Source organism: Salvelinus alpinus, chromosome 5 (assembly GCF_045679555.1).
Source record: "Salvelinus alpinus chromosome 5, SLU_Salpinus.1, whole genome shotgun sequence".
In the NCBI taxonomy this organism is placed as follows: Eukaryota; Metazoa; Chordata; class Actinopteri; order Salmoniformes; family Salmonidae; genus Salvelinus; species Salvelinus alpinus.
The window spans coordinates 71,305,269-71,315,148 of NC_092090.1; the positions used below are offsets into that span (position 1 = coordinate 71,305,269).

Below are 9,880 nucleotides of genomic sequence, written 5' to 3' on the forward strand. Positions count from 1 at the left end.
GACCCAATCACTGGCCACTTTATTAAATTGATCACTCGTCACTTTCAACAATGCCACTTCAAATAATGCCAGTTTAATAGTGTTTACATATCTTGCATTACTCATATCATATGTATATACTGTATTTTATACCATCTATTGCACCTTGCCTATGGCGCTCGAACATCGCTCATCCATATATTTATATGTACATATTCTCATTAGGTGGCTTTTACTTGCAAAATATATTGAAATGCACTAAAAACGAACAAAGGGTACAAATTGAAGATTTGCATGTTCATCCCCAGAATCTTTTCACTTGTCTGTTTTCAAAAGATGGAGCTAAGGACATGAACAACTTCATAGTACAGAACACTATAACAACATGGAAGGAAATGAAACGCATTCTACAATAACCAATATCACTCCCTAAAAACACACCGCTATGGAACAATCCTTGGATAGCTTTACAGAAATCACAGATAAATTGGCCCACATGGTAAACTAAAGGCATAGAAACCGTAAACTACATGGTAATAGGAAATACTATATATATATATATATATATTTCTAACTGAAAACTTTTGGACATCAGAGCGATGTTGGAATCCTATTTGAGTCAGAAAAAGATAGTCAAATGATAGGTAAACGTAGTAGTATAAACGAATGTATAGAATTTATTATACAATAGACAAAATTCACAAATTCTACAGCACAGCTTCAGAGTCACATCACGTGTAGAACTAACAATGAGTCAATAATTCCTGCTTTCTGGGAGTGCTATAAAGTCCAACAGTTATGGGCAGTTAGAAAGCTGGCTGTCAGAAGTTGGATAATGTAAATCTACTTTTAATCCGTCTATCTGCATATTTCAAGACATGTCATATGGGGGTACAGTGAGATACCCAATGAGTCGGACAATATTATTTTTGTCACTTGTATTGAAGAAGCTATTACTTAAATACTGGAAGTTAAACAATACTCCAATGTTAAGTGAATGGAAGAATCACATTCTTTATTATTTCAATATAATATGTAAAAAATCTGGCAACAGACAGAAACAACATAAAACAATTTGAAGTCATATTGGCCACAGTCTTACAAGCATTAGAAACAACATTGGGTGTGGTTACTGTGGGAACATGTGGGTCTGAGCAAGTGTGATGTCTTTAATGTTTGTGGAAATGTATGTATGTAAATGTTAAGTTGTCTATTGTTTTTGACCATGTATTGTTAAAAAAATAATAAGTTAATAAGTTAAATAAAATATTTAAAAAAAAGGGATGTGTGATGTGTGTCTCTGAAGTGTGTGTATATTCATGGCTGGAGGTTGATGTGTGTGTGCTGGTGTCTGCCCCTCCTCTCCTCTCCCAAGGGACAGCAGAGTGACAGAGGGAGACCCAGGGATGGATGGAGCAGAAAACGACAAACAATCACAGATGATCAGCCTGAGAGTCAGGAGGATGCCTTCAAATATTAATCAGCTGTTAAAAGGTCTGGTGGCGTTTACATGGGTGTGAGGTCCCCATCTCCTCAACCTCACACTGTCATCCCCGACAACACACTTTTATTTTAATAGCATCGCTACATTAGCATTAACAACTTTGTATGTATCATGTGTGTGTGTCCCCGTATGAGTGTGTGTGTGGCATCTCCATGCATGAGTGGCCTGTGTGTGTGTATTTCATCAAAAATACATACAGCTGCGTCTCCCTACTCCCTCCATCGCTATATTGTTATTTTTTCCCTCCAATGGCTCTAGGTCACGGCAGTGTGTGTGTGTGTGTGTGTGTGTGTGTGTGTGTGTGTGTGTGTGTGTGTGTGTGTGTGTGTGTGTGTGTGTGTGTGTGTGTGTGTGTGTGTGTGTGTGTGTGTGTGTGTGTGTGTGTGTGTGTGTGTGTGTGTGTGTGTGTGTGTGTGTGTGTGTGTGTGTGTGTGTGTGTCACGTTTGCATTTGTAGATGCATTTTCCTGGTCCTGCTGCTCTCCTCTCGTCTGTCTCACCATCTTCAACACAATATGATCAGTAGAGTTACAGTCAACTGGTAGGCATAACATCATACTGTATTTCCATTAGCTACATTAGATGATTGTTAATAACAGTCCCATCTGTCTCCTGTTATGTTGTAATGTAGTCTAACAAAGGTGACGACTGAGCTGTTTACTGTCTGCAGTCTGAAGATGACAATGCTCTCTGGATCACAGGTAGCAACTAGTCAGTGAAGATCAGTTATAGTCACTAAAAAAGACTGGATGTATTAGCGGTGGCACAGTCCACAGAGAAATGTGTGATATCAGGTGTGAGACAGCTTGAAATCACGAGATTACACTTCTCTCGCTTTGTCAGCAGCCGTTGGTCAGATGGGGAAAATGCACACGCACACACACGCACACACACGCACGTCTGTGGCTATCTGAAAAGATTCTGTGTAGTGAGAAATAAACTCAGCAAAAAAGAAACATCCCTTTTTCAGGACCCTGTCTTTCAAAGATATTTCGTAAAAATCCAAATAACTTCACAGATCTTCATTATAAAGGGTTTAAACACTGTTTAAATGCTTGTTCAATGAACCATAAACAATTAATGTACATGCACCTGTGGCACGGTCATTAAGACACTAACAGCTTACGGACGGTAGGCAATTAAGGTCACAGTTATGAAAACTTAGGACACTAAAGAGGCCTTAATACTGACTCTGAAAAACACCAAAAGAAAGATGCCCAGGGTCCCTGCTCATCTGCGTGAACGTGTCTTAGGCATGCTGCAAGGACGCATGAGGACTGCAGATGTGGCCAGGGCAATAAATTGCAATGTCCGTACTGTAAGACGGCTAAGACAGTGCTACAGGGAGACAGGATGGACAGCTGATCGTCCTCGCCGGTGGCAGACCACGTGTAACAACACCTGCACAGGATCAGTACATCCGAACATCACACATGCGGGACAGGTACAGGATGGCAACAACAACTGCCCGAATTACACCAGGAACGCACAATCCCTCCATCAGTGCTCAGACTGTCCGCAATAGGCTGAGAGAGGCTGGACTGAGGGCTTGTAGGCCTATTGTAAGGCAGGTCCTCACCAGACATCACCGGCAACATCGTCGCCTATGGGCACAAACCCACCATTGCTGGACCAGACAGGACTAGCAAAAAGTGCTCTTCACTGACAAGTGGCGGTTTTGTATCACCAGGGGTAATGGTCGAATTTGCGTTTATCGTCAAAGGAATGAGCGTTACACCGAAGCCTGTACTCTGGAGCGGGATCGATTTGGAAGTGGAGGGTCTATCATGGTCTGGGGCGGTGTGTCACAGCATCATCGAACTGAGCTTGTTGTCATTGTCATCCTGACATAACCCTCCAGCATGACAATGCCACCAGCCATACTGCTCGTTCTGTGCATAATTTCCTGCAAGACAGGAATGTCAGTGTTCTGCCATGGCCAGCGAAGAGCCCGGATCTCAATCCCATTAAGCACGTCTGGGACCTGTTGGATCCGAGGGTGAGGGCTAGGGCCATACCCCCCAGAAATGTCCGGGAACTTGCAGGTGCCTTGGTGGAAGAGTGGGGTAACATCTCACAGCCAGAACTGACAAATCTGGTGCAGTCCATGAGGAGGAGATGCACTGCAGTACTTAATGCAGCTGGTGGCCACACCAGATACTGACTGTTACTTTTGATTTTGACCCCCCTTTGTTCAGGGACACATTATCCCATTTATGTTAGTCACATGTCTGTATAACTTGTTCAGTGTATGTCTCAGTTGTTGAATCTTGTCATGTTCATACAAGTATTTACACATATTAAGTTTGCTGAAAATAAACGCAGTTGACAGTGAGAGGACGTTTCATTTTCTGCTGAGTTTATATAGGCTAAATATAGACCTTATAGATATGCAGGTAGGCTATAAATAGAAGTAGAGAGAGAGACAGAGATACAGAATGGAAAACAGACCACAAGCCTTATCAGACACACACACACACACACACACACACACACACACACACACACACACACACACACACACACACACACACACACACACACACACACACACACACACACACACACACACACACACACACACACACACACACACACACACACACACACACACACACACACACACACACATACACACACTGTAGTGGAGCTTCTATGTCAGTAGTTTGCCATTGGGGGCAACAGAGGCTTTGTCCATGTATTGCCATAGAGACAGGATAGTACAGCAGGGTAGAGGGCAGTCCGAAGGGAAAGTTTCTCAAGTTTCTAACTGCTGATCAGAAACTCCCTGGAGACAGCAGATAAAATTGCCTTGGATCAAGAGAATTATTTTCAGACTGTTAAGGAACAACTCTTAATGTGCATTTGTATGTGTTTGTATGTGTTTGTATGTGTTTGTGTGTGTTTCTATGTGTTTGTGTGTGTTTGTATGTGTTTGTATGTGTTTGTATGTGTTTGTCTTTGTTTATCAAATAAATAATGTGTTGGTCACATACACATGGTTAACAGATGTTAATGCAAGTGTAGCGAAATGTTTGTGGTTCTAGTTTGACAGTGCAGTAATATCTAACAAGTAATCTAACAATTCCACAACAACTACTTAATACATAAGATGGAGAGTTTGCGAAGGCGGAGAGATAAGGAGGAGAAACTGAAGGAGTCTCTGCTCAAATTTGACAAATTCCTCATATTGGGTGGCTAACACACACACAGACACTGGAAAAACCATCATAGTCACATGTGCCATCTTGCAGGAGAACGAGGCAAAGCGAGGCCATGTTGAGAAGAAGTCGGAACGAGAGAGGGATGCTGTGCGTCAGAAAGAGGGAGGGAGAGACAAGAGTGCGCTCCTGGAGGCTTGCAAACTGAGGCTGCAGTGCATGGTGGAGAAGATTGCCCTCTACTGGACCTTCCTGGAACAGGTCCTCAGACTGATCAAGGTACCCAAGACTGGCACTCACTACGGCTTGTTCATTTGTGCCAATTTGAAGTTTGAAGTTTCTGGGAAAGTTACAGAAAATGACCTGAAAAGTTATAATGGATAAACCTCTACAATTCACCCCTCCTGAGAAATGTGTTTATCTATTAAACTTTTTGGTCTCTGGATATGCCGCTAACATTCTTAACTTTAAAAAAAAATCCATATTTCTTGTGGGATCAGCGCACTTGCATTCTCTTGGAAATGTGGGCTGATTAATCTAACAGCTCATGTTTGTTGCAAATGGAATTTCCACATCCTGGTTCAACCCAAATCCTATCTTCAACCACAACCCTAACCCTAACTTCATGTCCACATCCCGGTTCAAACCTAATCCTCAACCATAACCCTAAACCTAGCTTCATGTTCAAATGTATAACGTGTGCATGTGTACAGTTGAAGGCAGAAGTTTACGTACACCTTAGCCAAATACATTTAAACTCAGTTTTTCACAATTCCTGACATTTAATCCTAGTAAAAAGTCCCTGTCTTAGTTCAGTTAGGATCACCACTTTATTTTAAGAATGTGAAATGTCAAAATAATAGTAGAGAGAATGATTTATTTCAGCTTTTATTTCTTTCATCATGTTCCCAGTGGGTCAGAAGTTTACATACACTCAATTAGTATTTGGTAGCATTGCCTTTAAATTGTTTAACTTGGGTCAAACATTTCGGGTAGCCTTCCACAAGCTTCCCACAGTAAGTTGGGTGAATTTTGGACCATTCCTCCTGACAAAGCTGGTGTAACTGAGTCAGGTTTTGTAGGCCTCCTTGCTCGCACATGCTTTTTCAGTTCTGCCTACACATTTTCTATGGGATTGAGGTCAGGGCTTTGTGATGGCCACACCTTGACTTTGTTGTCCTTAAGCCATTTTGCCACAACTTTGGAAGTATGCTTGGGGTCATTGTCCGTTTGGAAGACCCATTTGTGACCAAGCTTTAACTTCCTGACTGATGTCTTGAGATGTTGCTTCAATACATCCACATAATTTTCTTTCCTCATGATACCATTTATTTTGTGAAGTGCAGTCCCTCCTGCAGCAAAGCACCCCCACAACATGATGCTGCCACCCACGTGCTTCACGGTTGGGATGGTGTTCTTCGGCTTGCAAGCCTCCCCCTTTTTCCTCCAAACATAACGATGGTCATTATGGCCAAACAGTTCTATTTTTGTTTCATCAGACCAGAGGACATTTCTCCAAAAAGTACGATCTATGTTCCCATGTGCAGTTGCAAACCGTAGTCTGGCTTTTTTATGGCTGTTTTGGAGCAGTGGCTTCTTCCAGGTTATGTCGATTTAGGACACGTTTTACTGTGGATAGAAATACTTTGGTACCTGTTTCCTCCAGCATCTTCACAAGGTCCTTTGCTGTTGTTCTGGGATTGATTTACACTTTTCGCACCAAAGTACGTTCATCTCTAGGAGACAGAACACGTCTCCTTCCTGAGCGGTATGACGACTGCGTGGTCACATGGTGTTTATACTTGCATACTATTGTTTGTACAGATGAACGTGGTACCTTCAGGTGTTTGGAAATTGCTCCCAAGGATGAACCAGACTTGTGGACGTCTACAATTTTTTTCTGAGGTCTTAGCTGATTTCTTTTGATTTTCCCATGATGTCAAGCAAAGATGCATTGAGTTTGAAGGTAGTCCTTGAAATACATCCACAGGTACACCTCCAATTGACTCAAATTATGTCAATTAGCCTATCAGAAGCTTCTAAAGCCATGACATCATTTTCTGGAATTTTCCAAGCTTTTGAAAGGCACAGTCAACTTATTGTATGTAAACTTCAGACCCACTGGAATTGGGATACAGTGAATGATAAGTGAAATGATCTGTCTGTAAAAAAATGACTTGTAGATGTCCTAACCGACTTGCCAAAACGATAGTTTGTTAACAAGACATTTGTGGAGTGGTTGAAAAACAAGTTTTAATGAATCCAACCTAAGTGTATGTAAACTTCCGACTTCAACTGTATATTTAGTATGAAGAGATATAGCTGCTGCTGGGGAGGTTTGCCACCCTGCTATCCACCAGAGAGCAGTTGCAGCAGAGGGAAAGAAGCGAGGTGCAGGATCAGGCTGGCGGCCAACCGGGGGCACAACAGAGATACACAGACCAGCAGAGCTGCGGTATTCTGCAGAAGAAAAACCTGTTGTCTCAGCTACAGACAGAGCTGGACCAGATACGCGTCAACACTCTCAGATGGGTACCAGACCTGATCACACACTCACAGACCTTTAGATGGGTCCCAGATTTACCATATAGTACAGTCCATGTGTCTATTTCCAGACTATAAACCGTTTTTTTGGGGGGGCGGGGGGGTTCAGGTGAACACATGGTACCACATCCAAACCAAAGCAGCGAAGGAGACACTTCTATTGGGCCAAACCAAAGTGGTAACCTTTAATCTTTACCACATGATGGGTGGGACCGCAGGGTAGGAAGAGGGAGTAGCCATCGATGACACAGTGACACAGCTGGAGAAAATGTGTGATGTCACAGCTGGAGAAGCTCAGTGATGTCATAGCTGGAGAAGGTCAGTGATGTCACAGTGATGTTACAGATAGAGAAGGTTAGTGATGACAGCTGAAGGTCAGCTATTGCCGCGTTAACTTGCTAGTCGGAACTAGGAAACTCTGGCATTTCCGATTTGCTAACTGGTTGCAGTGCCGCTGTCAACGAATCAGCAAGTCGGAAATTTTCGAGTTTCCTAGCATATGAACATGGCATATGTCACGGTGATGTCAGAGCTGGAGAAGGTTAGTGATGTCACGTTGATGTTACAGTTAGAGAAGGTTAGTGATGTCACAGTGTTGTAGAGTAGAGGGCAAAATAATTTGCTTACAGTAAAATCTGAATGTATTTTGCTCTCCAGACCCAGCTCTTCATTCAGGATCAGTCTGCCATAGTTAACAACCTCAAACAGAGCCCTTCTCAGCTTCCTACTAAAGCCAGTTTACCATGTGTAGGATGATCAAGTGGACAGACAGAGGATACTGCAGGGATTATTGTTGGGGGTTGGCATTCCATATCTTGTGCTGTTTCCACACAGATACTAATGTGATGATCATCACTGTGCAGCAAACATGCCATGATGACAATAATACTTCTGCAATTAGTCCAAATTTGAGATTTTTGGTTCCAACCGCTGTGTCTTTGTGAGACGGATGATTTCCGTATTTGTGGTTCCACTAAGCATGGAGGAGGAGGTATCATGGTGTGGGGGTGCTTTGCTGGTGACACTGTCTGTGATTTATTTAGAATTCAAGGCACACTTAACCAGCATTGCTACCACAGCATTCTGCACCGATACACCATCCCATCTGGTTTGTGCTTAATGGGACTATCATTTGTTTTTCAACAGGACAAGGACCCAACACACCTCCAGGCTGTGTAAGGGCTATTTGACCAAGAAGGAGAGTAATGGTATGCTGCATCAGATGACCTGGCCTCCACAATCACCCGACCTCAACCCAATTGAGATGGTTTGGGATGAGACTGTTGGTTTGGGATGAGACTTCAAGACTGTTGGAAAAGCATTCCAGGTGAAGCTGGTTGAGAGAATGCCAAGATTGTGCAAAGACAAGGGTGGCTACTTTGAAGAATCTAAAATCTAAAATATATTTTGATTTGTTAAATATTTTTTGCTCACTACATGATTGCATATGTGCTATTTCATAGTGTTGATGTCTTCACTATTATTCTACAATGTAGAAAATAGTAAATATAAAGACAAAATCCTTGAATGAGTAGGTGTGTCCACACTTTTGACCGGTACTGTATATACGGTGCATTCTGAAAGTATTCAGAACTCTTGACTTTTTCCACATTTTGTTACGTTACAGCCTTATTCTAAAATTGATCAAAATAAAATACAATAGCATTCCTATTACAGCCAATAAACTCTGTAAGTGGTGAAATCCCTGGGCGGTTTCTTTCCTCTCCGGCAACTGAGTTAGGAAGGACGCCTGTATCTTTGCAGTGACTGGGTGTATTGATACACCATCCAAAGTGTAATTAATAACTTAACTTCACAATAACTGCTTTTTTTTGTTTTTTAACATCTACCAATAGGTGCTCTTTGCAAGGCATTGGAAAACCTCCCTGGTCTTTGTAGTTGAATCTGTGTTTGAAATTCACTGCTCGACTGAGGGACCTTACAGATAATTGTATGTGTGGGGTACAGAGATGAGGCAGTCATTCAAAAATCATGTTAAAACACTATTATTGCACCCAGAGTGAGTCCATGCAACGTATTATCTTGTTAAGCACATTTTTACGTCTGAACGTATTTAGGCTTGCCATGACAAATGGGTTGAGTACTCATTGACTCAAGACATTTCAACTTTTCATTTTAAATGTATGTAAAAATTCAGAAAAACGAATTCCATTTTCACATTATGGGGTATTGTTTGTAGGTGACAAAACATCTCAATTGAATCCATTTTAAATTCAGGCTGTAACACGACAAAATGTGGAAAAAGTCAAGAGGAAGTTAATACTTTCTGAAGGCACTGTACATATGAAATGGGTAAAACAGTATGCAAACATAATTAAAGTGACCAGTGTTCAATGACTATGTACATATAGGGCAGCAGTCTCTAAGATGCAGGGTAGAGTACCAGGTGGTAGCCGGCTAGTAACAGTGACTAAGTTCAGGGCAGGGTACTGGGCGGAGGCCGGCTAGTGGTGACTATTTAACAGTCTGTTGGCTGTTAAATATTCTGCCCTGTCTGTCGGGTGAGTATTATTGGTTGGTACTGTATGTGCCTTTAGGTTCCACTCCATGTGTAGGCTATTGTAACAGCATGTGTGGTAGTCTTTCATATGTGTAGTAGTTTGTTGCGTCGTATTGCTTAGTTTATCATTTGTGTCGACTTTGAATTCAATCTAAGCCACAGATTGTTAACT

General features: G+C 42.0%; 1 pseudogene; it reads left to right on the top strand.

The window, feature by feature from the left end:
- The first annotated feature begins 4,594 nt into the window (after positions 1-4,594).
- On the top strand, positions 4,595-7,943 carry LOC139575327 (coiled-coil domain-containing protein 42 homolog; annotated as a pseudogene).
- Positions 7,944-9,880: the final 1,937 nt, after the last annotated feature.